Below are 18,137 nucleotides of genomic sequence, written 5' to 3'. Positions count from 1 at the left end.
AGCTGAGTTGGAGGGGGAAACCTTCCATGAGTTGAGGAAGTATGGAGGATTGTGACGAGTTGTGGCTGATGACCTTAGATTGAAGAGTCTTACCTTCATAGAGTCATGAGCCTTGATGGAGGTTTGTGCAATGGAGAGCAGGGAGTTCATGCAGTAGGGATGGTTGATGTTGGAGTTGGTGACACTTTGCAACATTTAGTCTTCGCAATGGAGTTTGTTGGGATGGTGTTGTCGAGGGAAAACATCATTTTATAATGGGGGAGGATGTCAGGGCCTTGAGCTAGCAAACATCTGTGACCGCCCACCAACACGGAAAGAGCCAAAAAAACAAACTTGGGAGAGTCAGGCGACGAGCGTGTTTAACTGAATGCACATGAGGGCCAGTCGGGAGGGCGCGTGCCTGCATGAAGGTGGAGTGTTCAAATGCATTTAATAGATGAGCGTGCAATGAGGCATAGAGGTGGGCGCCCACCTAACTCATGGAGAGCGTGACGTATAGTGACCAGGTAGGCAAGCATTGGGAGGGCAGCATAACGGGTGCAAACACGACGTCCGAATGGAGGGTGAGCAACTAGGCAACGTGCAATCGAGAAAACCCGACAAGGGGCGCCCTCCCGAACACATGATAGGTTGGCTTGTGGCATTGTGAAGGAAAGGCGCATTCAACACATGTCGATTGGGGTGTTCCAACATATTGGTAGGTCGGCCAATGTTCAGGTTAGCTCAAGAAGGTGAATGGATGTGTCGGTTGGGTAAGAACTCCAATAGGAAGGCACATAAGTATGGAGGAAGTGGAAATCTTTGAAGGCATCAACCAAACAGTTCATACAAGTTCAGACAAGTGCGAAGGGTGAAGGTCGAAAAGTGATCATGCAAGTTCAGGAGGATGTGTGCAGACCAGAACCACAGAAAGAGAGGTGCAACCTAGGCCATGTGCCCACCCAAGGCCTGAAGGCCAATTCATTTTCTGAATGAATAGTTTTGGTAGTTCAATGTATAAAACTTGGGGTTTCTAGTGTTCAAGTAGGGGCCATTATTGCATGTTCAAGCAGGGTGTGGGCCACACGACCGACATAACAACATTCAAGTAGAGTTGCACATAAAACGTGAAGGACGTTGTATGGTGATGAAAAATTCGTATTGGGATCCGCAAACAGGTTGTACGAGTGGGTAGAAGTTTGGTCAGGTTGCATGACAAACTGCACAATTTTTGTAAATTGTAAACTTGTAAAATATTTACAGAGTTTGATAATACAGTTGGGGAAAACATGTTTGGGGAGTTGCCCCTTCCCTTCATAAATGTGTGTTTACTGTTGTTTATTACTATTTATTGGATATCACACATTTTATGATGATAATTGAAGTTAATGAATTATGTTGCATATATAATTGAAGAACACTTTGACAGAAAATAATCTAAGTGTTGGAAGTTAGGTGTAGTCTGAAAGATTTAGTAGTGGTGAAATGAAAAGAGTTAATTGGTGTAGCATGATGCCCACAAAAGAATTAGAGACATCACTAGTTTGGGCCATGAGAGGTGGGGTGACTCCCAGGTGTTTAAGGTGGAGGGTGGTGTGGCACACCATCCCATGCATGATACATGTGTGGTTATTTCCATTCAATGAGCCAACTTTTCAAGGTCCTTTAGTATTTCTTGACAGAGAGTATGAAAAGGAAAGAAGAGTGAGGGTTTAGATGGTTGCATGGGTGTTGTCTCAACGTCCTTTCAATTCGATATCCCATTCTCCAATTTGGAAATTTCCTAATTGAGTGGGGTTTCTTTGCGGGATTTGGGTGTGGTCTGGGAGGTGTTGTTGTTTAATCCTTTATATATTCAATAGTTGTTTCCAGTCTTTGCAATTTTTCATATTCAGCTGATGGGGGAGAGAGCTAGCTCAAGCGAGACAACTGTCTGGAAGATTTGGAACTAGAAATCCTCAGCAACTGAAAACATGGGGGCTTCGGGCACGTGACTGTAGCCGACGTCTTACGATGTTTTAAAACTAACTTTAAGGTAATTTTGAGTGCATGATTTCTCTGGTTTAGATACGTTGTTAAATTCTATTACAAGTTCTTTGCATATTTTTAGAGTTGCTATGGTTTCAAGGCACAAACTCACATTTTTGGGGTTTTTGTTCTTGCTCTGCTTCACTAGGTTTCAGTCCAATTCCTATTTGGGGTTATCGTGGGTTCCACATCCTCGTCCTTATTTCTTCTGGGGTTTGGTTTTATGCCAGGTGTCTATCATCATTCTTATCTTTCACATTGCCTCATTGGCCCCTCAGAGGTGAACTTCATTTCGATGACGAGAGAGTAAGTCGGTAGAGTGAGTCTGATTGGCAGTAGTTAATTCTGGACAAATCTAGTGGAGCTTGATTGGAGATATCATCAACGACTGAGTTTTGAGTTCCCTCCATCACAAGAAAAGCTTGATTTGTAGTGCGGTGCATTATGTTGAGACGAAGAGGTTGTAATTGGATGGGAAGGGGTGAACATGGGCAGTTCAATCGCAGCTAGGCCAGTCACTCTTGGGCTGAGATTCAGGCTTAGGGGGCGGTTGCGACATTTGAGACCGCGACCCCTCCATGCACTCAATCTGATATATGTTTCTTTTACTCTAAAATTATTGGTGGAGTCTCCCATTGGCTCTCAAACTTAGGACACACTAGCGGGAGGAGAAATCAATATATTTATTTGTTCACCTTAAAAAACTTTGTTGGGATAGATTCTCAGGGAGAAAAATGATGAATTCCTCAATGATTTACAAGGGAACCAACTGAGGATGCAAAACCGTTTGGATAGGTTGGAGGCTCATTGAACCATTTGGAAATGTGCTTAAAACACATGGAATGGCTCATTCAATACAAATTTCCATAATGATGATCCCCAAGTTCTAGTCCGACAAACCCAACACCCATAGCTTCTTTTGATTCTTGATGTTTAGAGGTTTTGTGTCAATCTTGTTGGTTTTCTAGTGTACACTTTTGTTTAGTTTTTCTGGGTTACTATAACAATTATGGAAACTCAATTGTGGGCTAATAAATCTAGTAGGAGTGAGGTTGGTAAGAAAAACTCAGAAAAGTTGTAAACAACAATGTAACTTTTTGCCATAATGAAAATTTTCTTGACTTTCAAAAAATGTCAAAAAGGACATAACTTCTTTGAAGATAAATTTCAACCTTTATTTTGTGTTTATAACTATAAATATTCGGTAATATTCTATGGAAGTTAAATTACCATCCACTTTATAATTATTGAAAATTAAATTAAAATTGTAAAACCCTATTCCAAAATAAACATGTATATTAATCTAATTTACCGACTAGATCCATCTTAACTCTAGATCTATCAAGCATCAAGAGTGATCAAATCTCTCGAAGTGAAAACCTCTTATTTGAGTGCAAAAATTGAGGAAATCTTTTCACCTCGAGATATTTGATCCCTCTCGGCGCTTGATAGATCAAGAGTTATGATGGATCTACACTGGTTTCAGTCGTGTGCGGCCAAAGACAATCTAACGAACATATGATTAATTTTAGCAATAATGTGTAAATTCATCTAATATTAATACAATCATCTTAAATATGCTAAATATGTCTTAGATTAATCTGGTCATTTTAATTTTAAATTTTCTTAGTTACCTCAGTTTGTTGAGCTGATAAATATTGTTAATAACGTTAATGATGAAAATGATGAAATAAAAATTTTGAATGTAAAGTGACAATGTAATAGTGTTTAATGATAGAAAATGTGAATAATAAGAATATAGCCAATTACAAATAGTATTCATTGTGATTAATCTCAAACTCTTTTCTTCCTATTCTTATTGTCACCCTTGTTACTTTTGTCATCTTTTCATATCAATTATATGAAAAGGACATGTTAAAGTATAAACCATTTAAATCTTTAGCTCGAGCTATTGTAGTAAACATCATACCTTCTCTCTCTTTCTCTCCAATATAAATATGTTGAACTACTACAGCACAAAAATCAATGTACATTGTCAATAATTTTTTGTGCTTACACTGAAATCAATGCACAATGTTAATCCAATCACTTTAAAATTAATATATCATCATACATCCAATTACATGAAATCGGAAATCAACATCTACACTGAAATCAATGCATCTAATGCAAGAAATCAGATAAAATTAGAAAAAAACATTTACTTAAATCAATGCATCTAATGCAAGCAATCAAATAGGATTAGAAATCAATATTTACACTCAAATAAATGCATCTAGTGCAAGAAGGAAAATAAGATCATAAACCTACATCTACACTAAAATCAATGCATCTAGCACAAGTAAGCAAATAGGATTATAAACAAACATCTACACTAAAATCAATGCATCTAGTGCAAGTAATCAAATAGGATTAGAAATCACCATCTACACTTAAATCAATAAGATTTAATGCATTTAGAAGCCTGCTATGAGCTCCTCGAAGGGAGACTTGCTCTCTCAAGGGAAAACTTCCGAAGGGAGACCCCTGAAGGGGCCCCATTCTTCGCTTGTCTCTTTGCCTTTGAAGAATCCTCTGACTCTGTAGCTTCCATCCATTCCTCTGTGTGTAATCATTCCTCTATCTCTTCGACTGGCCCTCTGGCTTTGTGGCTCGGTGGCTCTGCAACTGGCCCTCTGGCTCTGTGGCTCTGTGGCTCTCTACGTATAACGCATTCCTGTTACAACACATCATTGTTACAAAACGCCTGCTTATAGTGTGCCACAAATGATTCAAGAATAGGGACAGTTTACAAAGGAATCGGTGGCCTTTCTTTGGAAAAAATCCTGGAAACAACCATATTTCCAATACACAGAAGTATTTGTATTTACACAGGAAAACATTGAAAATCCGAAAATCTGGATTTCAAATATTATGAAATCGCATTCATAACCTATCAGGTCTGCACCTTGATTACAAGTCGCAATCGCAACAGGCATGTGTCAACGACCCTTTATGTGGTTGCGATCACCGATCGCCGATATCGGCGCATCGCATATCGCAATCGCAACACCCAATGGACTATGTCGACCGATATATATATCGTCGATCCGATATATATTGCCGATGCCAATCGCTGACCCCGCTTTATCACAATCACAAGTCGCAACGGCCCTTTGTACCGGGGATCCACCAATTGCAATCGCATATCGCATTATTGGCATCGCATGACCCCTTTGCATTGTGGTTCCCTGATTGCCGATCTCCGATCAATCGGTGCTTTCGCTTATCGGCGCCATCGCATGTCGGCAAGTCACATGGTCATGGGTCTTTTAAACACTCCACTTGACTTTCTCCGATGCGACAATAATGCTCCATTATAACATATATGCAATACGATGAAGGAATGCAATGCGATGAACTTTAAGGGATTTTATGTTTAAAAACACATTTTCCCTTAAGTCCCATTTAATAAGAAATTGCCTCCTTTTCAAAGGACAATGGGCCAACTTCTTTATGCAATAACTCCTTCATCCAAAGTCCATTTTCACCCATTCAAATTGCGTTAGATTCAGAATGAAGAGATCTATGCAATGAGACTATTTTCAAGATCATCCAATGACTTTCATTTTTCCTCTGTGAGGAAAATTCATAGACTTAGAAGTCTATGTTAGATGCATTTTGGTTCACGAGCCTAGTTGAGTTGACTAGAGCTCACGGAGATGTAGCCCAAGAGGTTTGAGTGAAATCCTAATTATATTTTTGTTATGTGTATGATGTTTATTTGCTGCACCGTTTCACTGTTATATGCTGCATCTCAGTTTAAGCAAATAAACTTAAGGCATTTGGTCAGTTAAATGAAAACTAAAAGCATACACCTATTTCCAGTTATTTAATTCCACAAATTATCAATCATAAGTATAGATCTTGGGAACATATAAGCTTTGGAGTGGGAGAGGTTCTTGTAAGCATGACAAGAAGCCTTTAGTGCCCCATTTCAGATCAGGTGGTATCAGAGCTAGTTATCTCAGACCATCAGGTTGATTAATCCCACCTTCAAAGAAGGTTATACTAGAGCAGGTTGTATCATGAAGCAGGTTGTATCATGATGCAAGTGGTATCAGATCAGAATGCTTGATTGATAGAGCAATCTATATGCTTGTTTGACTTGAAAGGTGTTCAAATAGTCAAATTCTTCTGTTTGATTGTTTGTAAACTGACTTTTGTTTGATTTGCAATGGTTTAGGGAAAGCTATTAATAATCTAAGTCCAGGAGAGGACAAGAAGGAAGAAGGGCTAAAGGCATTCTTCTTATCCCAAAGGACCTCAAAGCAATCCTTGAAGCACAAGAGGTTTGTTGCAAAAGGTTGCTTGAATAAGCTCTTTGTTAATCTTGTTTGAAGTTCTTTTGTTCATTCTAATAATGATAACTTCTACAAGTGAGTCCTCAAATTCTTCTTTCTTCACAAGAGTCTTTGATGAAGACAAGAAGCAAGAGTTGTTCACCATGATGGATATGGTGAGAGAAATGTATGAGGATGGAGGGAAGAGCATCATACTTAGAGAGCAGTTGAATTCCATGAAGGAAGAGAAGCAGTTGCTTTCTGAAAAATTGCAGGAAATGGAGAGGCAACTTCATATTGCAAATATGGATCTGGAAAGGATGCATGAGTTGGAGACACAGCGCCTTGTTGCCAAAGAAGCCTTAGTCAAGTATCAACTTGAAGAAGAGGTAAACAATTCATGTTTGCCTTCAAATTCTTCTAAGAATGTTTATGTTGGTTCTTTTGAAAAACATACGAGAGGCATAGGGTCCAAGTTAATGTCCAAGATGGGTTATGAAGGAAAAGGCTTGGGAAAACATGCACAGGGTATTGTTGAGCCAATAATAGTTGAGGAAAGGCCTAAGTATTTGGGTCTTGGCTATGGACAAGCTTATGGAGAAAGTTCCAAATCTTCCATGAAGACAATTGAAATGGTTCCAAGAAGGAGTTTCATTTCAGGTCTTCTACCTCAAGAGTGTAAAGATTTTATTCATGGGGAATGCAATAGCTTGAAACATCATTTTTAGGAAGAAGGTGTTCATAAGCATGCACTTGAACCAAAGAGTTGTGGAAACTTTGAAAGCAATGAAGAGATTGATGGTGTTCCAAAGGGAGCTACTTCTTCATTCAATTCACCTCCTCATGAAGGCAATAAAGGTGAAAGAGAAAGGTATAAATCTGGTTTTAACCATATTCCTTTTGATTATGTTCAGCATGATAAATTCCCATATAAGCATGGGAAAAGAATTGCATGTTCGTTTTGTGGGTTGGATAACCATAATGTTTCTAGATGTTGGAAGAGAATGGCCATATATAGGAAACTTTTGAAGGAAAGGAAGCAAGAAGCCAAAGTTCCATTGGACAAGGAAAATCATGTTGTCATGAGGATGCACATGTGTTGCACTTACTGCCATAAGCAAGGACATATTGCTGCAAAATATTGGACTCTGAATCCAACAATGCTTCCACAAAACTTGAAGAGGGTGGAAAGAGAAAATGGAAGCAATGGAAAGAAAGATTCCATGATTGATGTATTTCAGAATGATTCACATGTTGATGTTGATGTGCAAACAAAGGTAGGACCTTTGAAAAGGATTCGTAGGAAATGGTTAGAGTTCTTATCCAGTTAAAGTTGCATATCTTTTGATGTGAACAGAAATGTATCACATCTATTTGCATTTCTTTGTTAATGGAATGCAAGTTGCAAGTTTTTACCAAGAATGTGAATGGAAAAAGTTGAGTAGGAGACTCACTTTATTGCTGCAACATTATATTCATTTCAGCTTCGAAAGTACAGTGTGATTAAGCGAAAGTTGAAGGATGAAATGCATGCATAAGCATGATATGCATGAACACAGGGATGTTGATGATTTCCTTGTATTTGAACATGTATGTGTGATTAACTTGAAGGGTTGATTACTTTGTTGTAAACATGCATGTCATGCAATATTGACTTGGGAAAAGTTGATTTGGTCTCCAAGATGGAGATGATGATGAAGTGTTTCATCTTTGAAAAAGAATCCTAGAATTCTTTTTCTACATGCTTGACTTGAGGGTCAATTGTTTTAAAGGCATGTTCTGTTGGCTTGTTATCTAGTCAATCATTTGTATGCAGATGTAAAAACATGGAGGTGTTCACAAGATGTGAAATTTGTTTCTTTTGATGAAGAAAGATTTTAAGCAATCCAGTTGTTATCTGTAATTCTGTTGTTGTTAACAGTTGTTGTTGAAAATATGTCAAACAGATACAAATGTAAATTTTTGTGAAGAAGATGTAACTTCACATTTGTTTGAGCCACCTTGGATCAATGATCAAGGTAGAGAAGTTCAAACTACCTTTTGTGACCTTCTCAGCAGGAGTTCTATAGGAAGTCAAGGAGGAAAACAGTTCTTCCCAGGAGGACAAGCACATCCAGGAAGGAAGTGTTCAAAGGCTTTGGTTCAGAGGCACTATGCAAGGAAAGTGTATGGAGGCTGAAAGAAGAGGGTGAGGTACTCTCATTTACTATTCAGATCAATATATCAGTGTTTTGGAGTCCAAAAGCTTTTTAGTGGGAAGGCGTGATCCAAAATGGATCTAACATAGACTTCTAAGTCTATGAATTTTCCTCACAGAGGAAAAATGAAATTCATTGGATGATCTTGAAAATAGTCTCATTGCATAGATCTCTTCATTCTAAATCTAACGCAATTTGAATGGGTGAAAATGGACTTCAGATGAAGGAGTTATTGCAGAAGGAAGTTGGCCCATTGTCCTCTGAAAAGGAGGCAATTTCTTATTAAATGGGACTTAAGGGAAAATGTGTTTTAAAACATAAAATCCCTTAAAGTTCATCACATCACATTCCTTCATCGTATTGCATATATATTATAATGGAGCATTATTGTTGCATCGGAGAAAAACAAGCAGAGTGTTTAAAAGACCTGTGACCATGTGACTTGCCGACATGCGATGGCGTCGATAAGTGAAAGTGTCGATTGATCAGACCACAATGCAAAGGGGTCATGCGATGTCGATAATGCGATATGTGATTGTGATCAGTGGATCCTTGGTACAAAGGGCTGTTGCGACTTGCGATTACAATCGGCGGATCCCAGGTACAAAGGGCCGTTGTGAGTTGCGATTGCGATAAAGCGGGGTCGGCGATCGGCATCGGTGATATATATCGGATCAACAATATATATATCGGCCAGCACTTTCCATTGTGCGTTGTGATTGCGATATGCGATGTGTCAATATCAGCAATCGGCGATCGCAACCACATAAAGGGCCGTTGACACATGCCTATTGCGATTGCAACTTGCGATCAAAGCGTAGACCGGATAGGTTATGAATGCGATTTCATAATATTTGAAATCCAGATTTTTGGATTTTCAATGTTTTCCTGTGTAAATCCGAATACTTCTATGTATTGGAAATATGGTCATTTTTGGGATTTCATCCGAAGAAAGGCCACCGATTCCTTTGTAAACTATCCCTGTTCTTGAATCATTTGTGCCACGCTGTAAGTGGGCGTTTTGTAACAATGATGCATTGTAACAGGAATGCGTTATACACAGAGAGCCACAAAGCCACAGAGCTATATGGCCAGTCGCAGAGCCACAAAGCCACAGAGCCAGAGGAACAGTCGAAGAGACAGAGGAATGATTACACACAGAGGAATTGATGGAAGCCACAAAGTCGGAGGATTCGTCAAAGACCAGAGAGCCAAGCGAAGAAAGGGGCCCCTTCAAGAGTCTCCCTTTGGAAGTTTTCCCTTGAGAGAGCAAGTCTCCCGTCGAGGAGCTCACAGCAGGCTCCCTTCAGTGAAGTTCTCTCTCCAGAGAGCTCACGCTATAACATCCCATAGCCGTAGAGCTGATAGAGGCATAAAGCCACCAGAGGTTGGGGGAAAATTGCCCAGGGATGATTCCTCAGGATGAGGAAGGGATAGAGAGCCCGAGAACTTGAGCACCAAGAGCCAGAAAGCCTAAGATCTTCAGAGCCAGAGGGTCGAGCAAAGGTAGAGCCACTAGAGGTTAGAGGCAGAGCCAAACAGACAAAGCCAGATAGCTAAGAGAGCCAAGAGCCAGAGCCAAGAGCCAAGAGCCAAGAGCCGAGAGCCAGAGCCAAGAGCCGAGAGCCAGAGAGCCAAACAGCCAGGGATAAAGTTGGCATTCTAAGCCCATTGGTTTAGTTTTAAACCTATGGAGTTGAGTGTGGAACTTGTAAAAGAATTTAAGCCATAATCCCAAAGAGCCTAGTTGAGTTAACTAGAGCTCACGAAGACGTAGCCCAAGAGGCTTGGTTGAACTCCTAATTATATTGTTGATATGTGTATGATGTTTATTTGGTGCACCGTTTCACTGTTATATGTTGCATCTCAGTTTAAGCAAATAAACTTAAGGCATTTTTTCAGTTAAAGGCAAACTAAAAGCATACACCTATTTCCAGTTATTTAATTTCGCAAATTATCAATCATAAGCATAGATCTTGGGAACATATAACCTTTGGAGTGGGAGAGGTTCTTGTAAGCATGACAAGAAGCCTTTAGTGCCCCATTTCAGATCAATAGTGCAAGCAGTCAAATATTATTAGAAATCACCATCTACATTGAAATCAATGCATCTAGTGCAAGCAATCAAATAGGATTAGAAATCACCGTCTACACTGAAATCAATGCATTTAGTGCAAGCAATCAAATACGATTAGAAATCATGTACATTGAAATCAATGCATCGAGTGCAAGAAATCAAATATCATTAGAAATCAACATCTGCACTAAAATAAATGCATCTAGTGTAAGCAATCAAATAGGATTAGAAATCACCATTTACACTGAAATCAATGCATCTAGTGCAAAAAATATTCTTCCCTCTCTCCCCCTTCCATCTATATCTATATCTCCCTCCATCTCTCCTTCTTTGTCTCTCTATCTCAACGCCCCAAACGCACATGCTCTCTGACTCCATATCTATCGATCTCTTTGTCCCTCCCTCCCTCTCTCCATATCTATCTTCTTCCCTCTCTTCATTTTCCATCGATATATCTATCTACATTTGTCTCTCTATATCACCCCCAAAAGACACACTCTCTTTCTCCAATCTATCTATCTATCCCTCCCCACTCCTCTTTCTCTCTCTCTCTCTCTCTCTTCCCCTTCTCTCCCTCTCCACCGCTTCTATCTCTCTTCCCTTTTTTGTCCTCTCTCCCTCCCACTCCATCTTCCTTATCTCTCCCTCTCTCTCTCTCTCTCCACCTTTCTCTCTCTATTTATTTCTTCTTAGCTCCCTCTCTCTCCCCCTCCAACTCCATCTCTCTTTCTCTCCCTCTTTCCACTCTCTCACATCCTCTCTCTCTTCATTACTCTCTCTCTCCCTTTTTCTCCCACCTCTCTCTCTCTCTCTCTCTCTCCACCCTCCAACTTTATTACTATATCCTTCCCTCTCTCCTCTCTCCTTCTCTCCCCCATTCTCTCCATCTCTCATTCTTTTTCTCTTTATCTCTCCCTTGTAATTCCACCCCCCCCCTCCTCTACTTATCACTCTCTACGTATTTCTTCTTATCTCCTCTCCTCCTCTCTCCCTCCCTCTCTCTTACTTCCTCTCCTATCTACATCTCTCTTCCCCCATCACTCTCTCTCTCTCTCTCTCCAATCCTTTCTCTTTCCCCATCACTCTCCTCCTCTCTCTCAAGTCTTGTCTCTCGTTCTTCCTCTCTCTCCCTTTCTATCCTACCTCACTCTCTTCCCCAATCTATCTCTCTCTCTCTCTCTCTCCAACTATGTTACTATATCCCTCCCTCTCTCCTTCTCTCCTTCCATCTCTCTATCCCTCACTCTTTGCTCCTCTCTCGCAAGTCCTCACTTTCATCCTTCCTCTCTCTCCCTCCATCTCTCTATCCCTCAGTCTCTCCTCCTCTCTCGGAAGTCCTCACTCTCAACCTTCCTCTCTCTCCCTTTCTCTCCTACCTTCCTCTCTCTTCCCCATCTCTCTCTCTCTCTCTCTCTCTCTCTCTCTCTCTCTCTCTCTTACCTCCGGTCCTCTCACCATCTTCCTCCCTCTCTAGTTCTCTCTCTCCCCCCTCCATATTTGTGTCTCCCTCTCCCTCTCTCTCTCTTCATTCCTCCTCTCCCCTCTCTCTCTCTTCATTCCTCCTCTCCCCTCTCCTCCAGTTTATCTCCATCTCTACCTTGTCACTCCCCTTATCTCTCTGCCTCTATCACTCTATGTCTTTGCTCTAGAGTTAATATATATCATGATATATTAATATATATTATAATATAACAAATTTAATATTATATTAATCCAAAATTATTAAATTTAATAATATTAATATTATAATATATTAATATGAATATTAGATTTAATCATAATAATAATAATCTTTTAATATTAATATTAGGGTTAATAATTTTTTTTGCGTGGTATTAATAATAATTTGGCCCATGGTATTTGACCCGTAGACTTCACCTAAATAAAACCTTTTTTTTTTAGTGTTAGTAAGTATAAAGAGGTTTATGGAGTAAATATAAAAAGAGGTTTTATTTATTTACGATGCCTCTAGTTTATTTATATTTATTTATTTATCATATCTCTTTTATTTACCATGGTATTTGACCCATAGGCTTAGTATATAATTAGATGTTGATTTCTAATCCTATTTGATATATTTTTATTTATTTACCATACCGCTTTATACCTCTTTTATAAATATGGTATTTGGCCCAAGGTATTAATAATTATTTGTCTCATGGTATTAAAAATTATGTCTCATGGTATTTGGCCCATAGGCTTCACCTAAATAAAACATTTTTTTTTAGTTTTCGTAAATATAAAGAGGTTTATGGAGTAAATATGAAAAACAAGGTTTTATTTATTTACCATATCTCTAGTTTATTTATATTTTTATTTATTTACCATACCTCTTTTCTAAGTGTTCATAAATCTCTTTATATTTTAAATTTATATTGTGTTTATACATAATAATAATTAGATTGATTTTTCATCTTAGATGGTAGAGATTGAGGGAATGTTAGAGGAAGGTTGGATAACAAGAAAGATGGAGCGGGAGGGTGTTGAAGGGTGGGCTCGGGTTTATAGGTTCTTGCAGGCTTCGATCCATTGATGGAGGTAGCCACGACAATTTTTTCCAGTGATAGTCTAAGCGCACTACCAGGGGGAACTTTTGTCCCTTCTTCCGAAGACTCCATTTGTTTTTCCCCTCCTGCTCACAGGCTTGGGATGCGGCCGGTACTTGCTTATAGTTTGGTAAGAGTCCTTTTTAACCATTAATCTCCTCCTTGGGGTTAATTTACTTGGTTTCACTGTCAGAGGTTGGGAACGGACACGATTTTCCTTGGGTCTTTCGGTTTGTGCTTTTCGTGGTAGTTATGGATTCTTACTATCGCAGCAGATAAGGTTTGTAATGATAGCCGTCTCTAGGAGCCTTGAAATAATTCAACAGGGGTCAGTGTCTATTGGGGGTCTCGCCTGGTTTTCTTGGAACAACAACCTGTTCTTCAATGGTGTTGGGTTTATGCATGGATGCAGAGCTGCTTGATTATTCCTCCGACACCTTGGTCCCATCAGATAGCTGGGTAGAAGAAAAACACATGTCAAGAGCGGGGAAGGAACCAGGATCAACCCTTCCATCGACTGTGTAGGTAGCCGAACTCTCGACGTTAATGGAAGACATGGAGGTATCCCTCCAAATTTTGGGCTTCTTGCAACCAGTCGCAGTGGTCTCGATTGGAATGTTATGTCTAGGTGAGGATTCTGACTCTCCTTTTCTTTCCATCCCATCACCCTTGGAGATCCAGACCTGGTTAAATTCTCAACTGAGTGCAGATATTCTTCAAGTTTGCATGGGTGTATCAAGGACAAGGTTTTGTGGAAAGGCTCCGAAAATGCGAAGCATTTCTCCTCCACCCTACAACGCTCTTGGAACTGCACCTATCGGCTATTCTCATCTGGTCCATGCCACAATGGCTCACTCCTCAGGTTTCTTTGATGACATCTCTAGACAAGACACAGGGCCTGAAGAAAATGAATTCTCGGACTCAGACGAAAACCCTTAGGTGGAGGGAGCACCCTCAAGCCCACAAAAAAGATTTGGGGGAGGAAAATGGACAAAACTATAAAAAAATTAGGGAACATGGCCGACTCCTTGTGTTCAGGGCAGAGATAAGCATGGCCCAAGCTGATCTAATTGAGAGCACGGTTTTGGTGGGCAGGGTTCATGGTAGGAATTACACCCCAGCTCGCCTTAGGAAATGGACTACGGAAGTTTGGGGGAACCTGATGGATCAACGACCAACATGCATCACATTGTCAAGAGGGTTTGTGCTCATATTCTCATAGCTGGAACCAGTGGATTGGGTATTGATGCAGTACTGGCACATTGAAATGACACCAATCCTACTAAAACGTTGTTCGTCGTTGTTTGATCCTGAGAAGGAAAACATGGGAGCGGTTCCAATCTAGGTTCGCCTCCTTGGCCTCCCTCTCCAATTCTTGGTGGAGGAAATTTTTGGGTGCTTTGGAGACAACATGGGGGTGTACCTGGACCATGACAGGGCTTACCAGGACACTGGTTACATGGCTATTGCAAGAATTTTGGTGCATTTAGACACCTGGGAAGGACTAGTGGAGAGTTATTGCTTACAGATGGGTGAGACCACTAGGTGGCAGATTTTAGACTATGAGGGCATCCCATTTCGCTGCAAGCAGTGTCACGAGGTTTGACACTTTTATAAAGACTGCCCCTTGCTTTCTTGGAAACATCCAGATCCTCTTAGGTCTCTAGTTTCGGCAAGCACCCAAACATTGGAGGTGGATTTCCCTTCGCAGACAGACCTTCCTGGTGTTTCGATGCCGAGTTAGGATATTTCAGGGGTGATACCTTCATGGCCGGACTCCGCTACCTTAGTGCCACCTTTCGCTAGATCATGAGCCAGAGAATCAAATCCTTTCTCAGTTACTCCTCCTCCCCCTCATATGTTTTCTTATGATTGTCTATTATCTAGTATTGCATCTATATCTATGTTATTATCTAGTTCAATATCTGGGGTTGGCAAACTGTGTTCCCTAAATTGTCCTGTGCTATCAACTCCTTCCCTACCCCTCAGTTCTACCCCCAACATTATACAGATTCCCCCTCCTCTGGCTCCTAGAGGCAACCCAAGCTCTAGTGGTTCTCACTACTACAACCTGCAATCCTTACCTATCACTCATACCTCTTCCTTCGTCATGGATGAGGATCCCCTCCCTTCCTTACACTCGAATCCCCCCATGGGAAGACAATCCCATTTATCTAAATCCATCAGGAGAACTGGCATCGAGGTGGCTTCAGGCAGTCAAAATCCCATTTACTGGATCCTTAGAGAAAATGGAAACCCTGCAAAGATTAACCCATGAAGTGCCTCTCTTTCAACTATAGGGGTTTGGCCATCCTGGACAAAAAACTGGCACTAAAAAGGTTATGAAACTCGGAGTGTTTAGACATTATTTTTCTGCAATAAACCCTAGGGGAAGGGAGTTTTTTAAACAAAGTGCTCATGAAAATTATTCTGGATTGGGTCTTTCATTACTTGGATATTCGAGGGCAATCGGGAGGTTGTGTCATGGGCTATAACAAAAGATCAATAAGTTTGGAAAATGTTTGGGGAGGTGAGGGTTACCTGGGTGCAGACATCATCTCTACCAATTTCAACCTCCCCCTCAAGCTCATCAACATCTACGGGCCCTACCATAACAGGGAGTCTTTCTGGGAAAGAATCCTAGATGCCCACATCATGCAATCAAAAAACTTGATCATTGGTGGGACCTAAACTTCTCTTTAGGGCTTGCGGAATCCTAGGGAAACAGGGCACAGACCGACCCCTTAACGACCTTTTTCAATTTTTTGTTGGATTCCCATGACCTTCTAAACATTGAAATGATAAATATTGTGCCGACTTGGAGGAATAGAAGGACTGGGGAGGATGCATTGGTGAGATGGTTGAATAATTTTCTTATTAAGGCTCCACTGTTAGCTAGATTGGACCACATTCATCAATGGGTGGGCTTAGATGGACTATTAGATCATAGCCCGATCTTATTGGAGATTCAGGATGACAACCATAAGCCCCATTCACCTTTCAAGTTAAACTCAACCTGGCTTTTCGAAGCTGAATTCCACAAAATAGTAAGAGAAACTTGGACTCACTGTAGCCCTGATGGTCATTCATCCCCAGCCAAAGTAATTGCAAATAACTTAGCATGTTTAAAATAAAAAACCATCAGGTGGGCAAGGAACAAACAACAAAAGGATGAGGAAGATATTCCAAGGATTGAAGGGGACCTAAAACAATTGGAAATCACAGGGCTTTCTAGTTATGCATCTACTGAAACAAAGGAACATCTAATCAAACTATAAACAAAGAAGATCAGACTTTTGAGATAGAAAGAGGAGACATGGCGCTTAAAGAGCAGAGCGATTTGGCTAAAAGCAGGCGATGGAAACTCCAATTTCTTTCAACAATATGCTCATGGGAGAAAGTCTATCAATACCATATGGGAGCTGCAAGATCATTTGGGCAGGGAAGCTAGCACATTCAATCAACTAGTTGTTAAGGGAATGCATCATTTTTCACATATTTACAAGGCTCCTAGGGGCGCCACCCTCCCTGAGATTCTCCACATTCCTTAGGTTCTCCCTAGGTTTGTTGAGCGGGATGAGGTGGAGGCTTTAAACGAGCCTGTTTCGCTAGGGGAATTGGAATCAGTGCTAAAATGCTTCAACAAGGACAAAAGCCCAAGACCAGACGGGTGGCCCATGGAATTCTACATCACTTTCATAGAGCTAATTGGGCCAGATTTACTATTGGCTATTGAGGATTACAGAATTATAGACAGAATGCACGAAGGTTTTAACTTGATCTTCCTAGATCTCATCCCAAAAGTTGAAAAACCCCTCACCTTTGATGATTATCGACCCATATCCCTCTGCATTTGCATCTATAAAATTATATCCAAAACTATCGCCATTCGTGTAAAACCAATATTATCCAGGATGATATCCATGGAGCAATTTGCTTTCCTCAGTCACCGTTAGATCCATGAAACCGTTGGGACTGCTCAGGAAGGCCTCCACTAGATCAAGAAACAAAACAAAAAGTCCATTATCCTTAAGATTGAACTTTCCAAAGCGTTTGATCAGGCTAGCTGGTCCTACCTGTAGCTCATTCTCACTCATATCGGTTTCCCTCACTCCTTCATTAACTAGATCATGTGTTTTTTCTCTTCCGCTTCCTATAATATTCTCATCAATGGGGCGAATTTTGTTTTTTTTCATGTTGAACGGGGGCTAAGACAAGGATGCCCTCTATACTCCCTACTTTTTTTGTTGATCATGGAAGGCTTAGTAGACTGATAAAAAATGCTAGCTCGATGGGAGCTCTGGGGGGTGGTCCTGATATCGGACATGACATCCCTCCCTCGTCTTTTGTTTGTAGACGATGTTCTTATTTTTTTAAATATTTTTTTTCGTGCTTCCTATTGTTTCAAGAACATTCTATCACTTTTTTGTAAAGCTACAGGTATGGTGCCAAATTATGACAAATCTACCATCATTTTTGTGTCATACCTTCAAAATGAGGAAAGGTATGCATATCAACAATTCACCTTTGTCAGACAAGAGATGGAATTAGGCCTAAAATACATAGGGTTCAGGCTAAAGTGAAACGGCTATTGCATCACTGACTGGGATTGGCTTATTAGAAAAATTGAAAGCCATATAAACATCTCGCAACAACATTGGCTCTCTAGAGCGGGTAGGCTCACTTTGATAAAATCGGTGCTAGAGGCCATTCTGGTTTATCGGATGACCCTTTCCTGGATCCCTAAAGGCATTCTCAACAGTGTTCAACAGATTTGTTGTAGATTCCTATGGAGGGGTCAAAATGTGGGGAGGACTTTTGCCTGGGTCCGTTGGGATAGTATTGGAAAGACAAACAACAGGGTGGATGGGGAATAAAAGATCTCTAGAACTTTCCAAAGGCTCTGGTGGCAAAGATGGGTTGGAAAATAATCAAATCTAAAAGCCTATGGAAAGAGGTAGTCTACTTTAAGTACATCCATCCCCTGTCAATAATTGATTGGATTCGTAGACCCAGTCAGTCTTTA

The sequence above is a fragment of the Pinus tabuliformis genome, chromosome 3_2 (genome assembly GCF_031772625.1).
Source record: "Pinus tabuliformis cultivar Carrire ecotype Pingquan chromosome 3_2, CPIR1, whole genome shotgun sequence".
Classification (NCBI taxonomy): domain Eukaryota; kingdom Viridiplantae; phylum Streptophyta; class Pinopsida; order Pinales; family Pinaceae; genus Pinus; species Pinus tabuliformis.
This window is presented reverse-complemented; position numbering follows the sequence as displayed.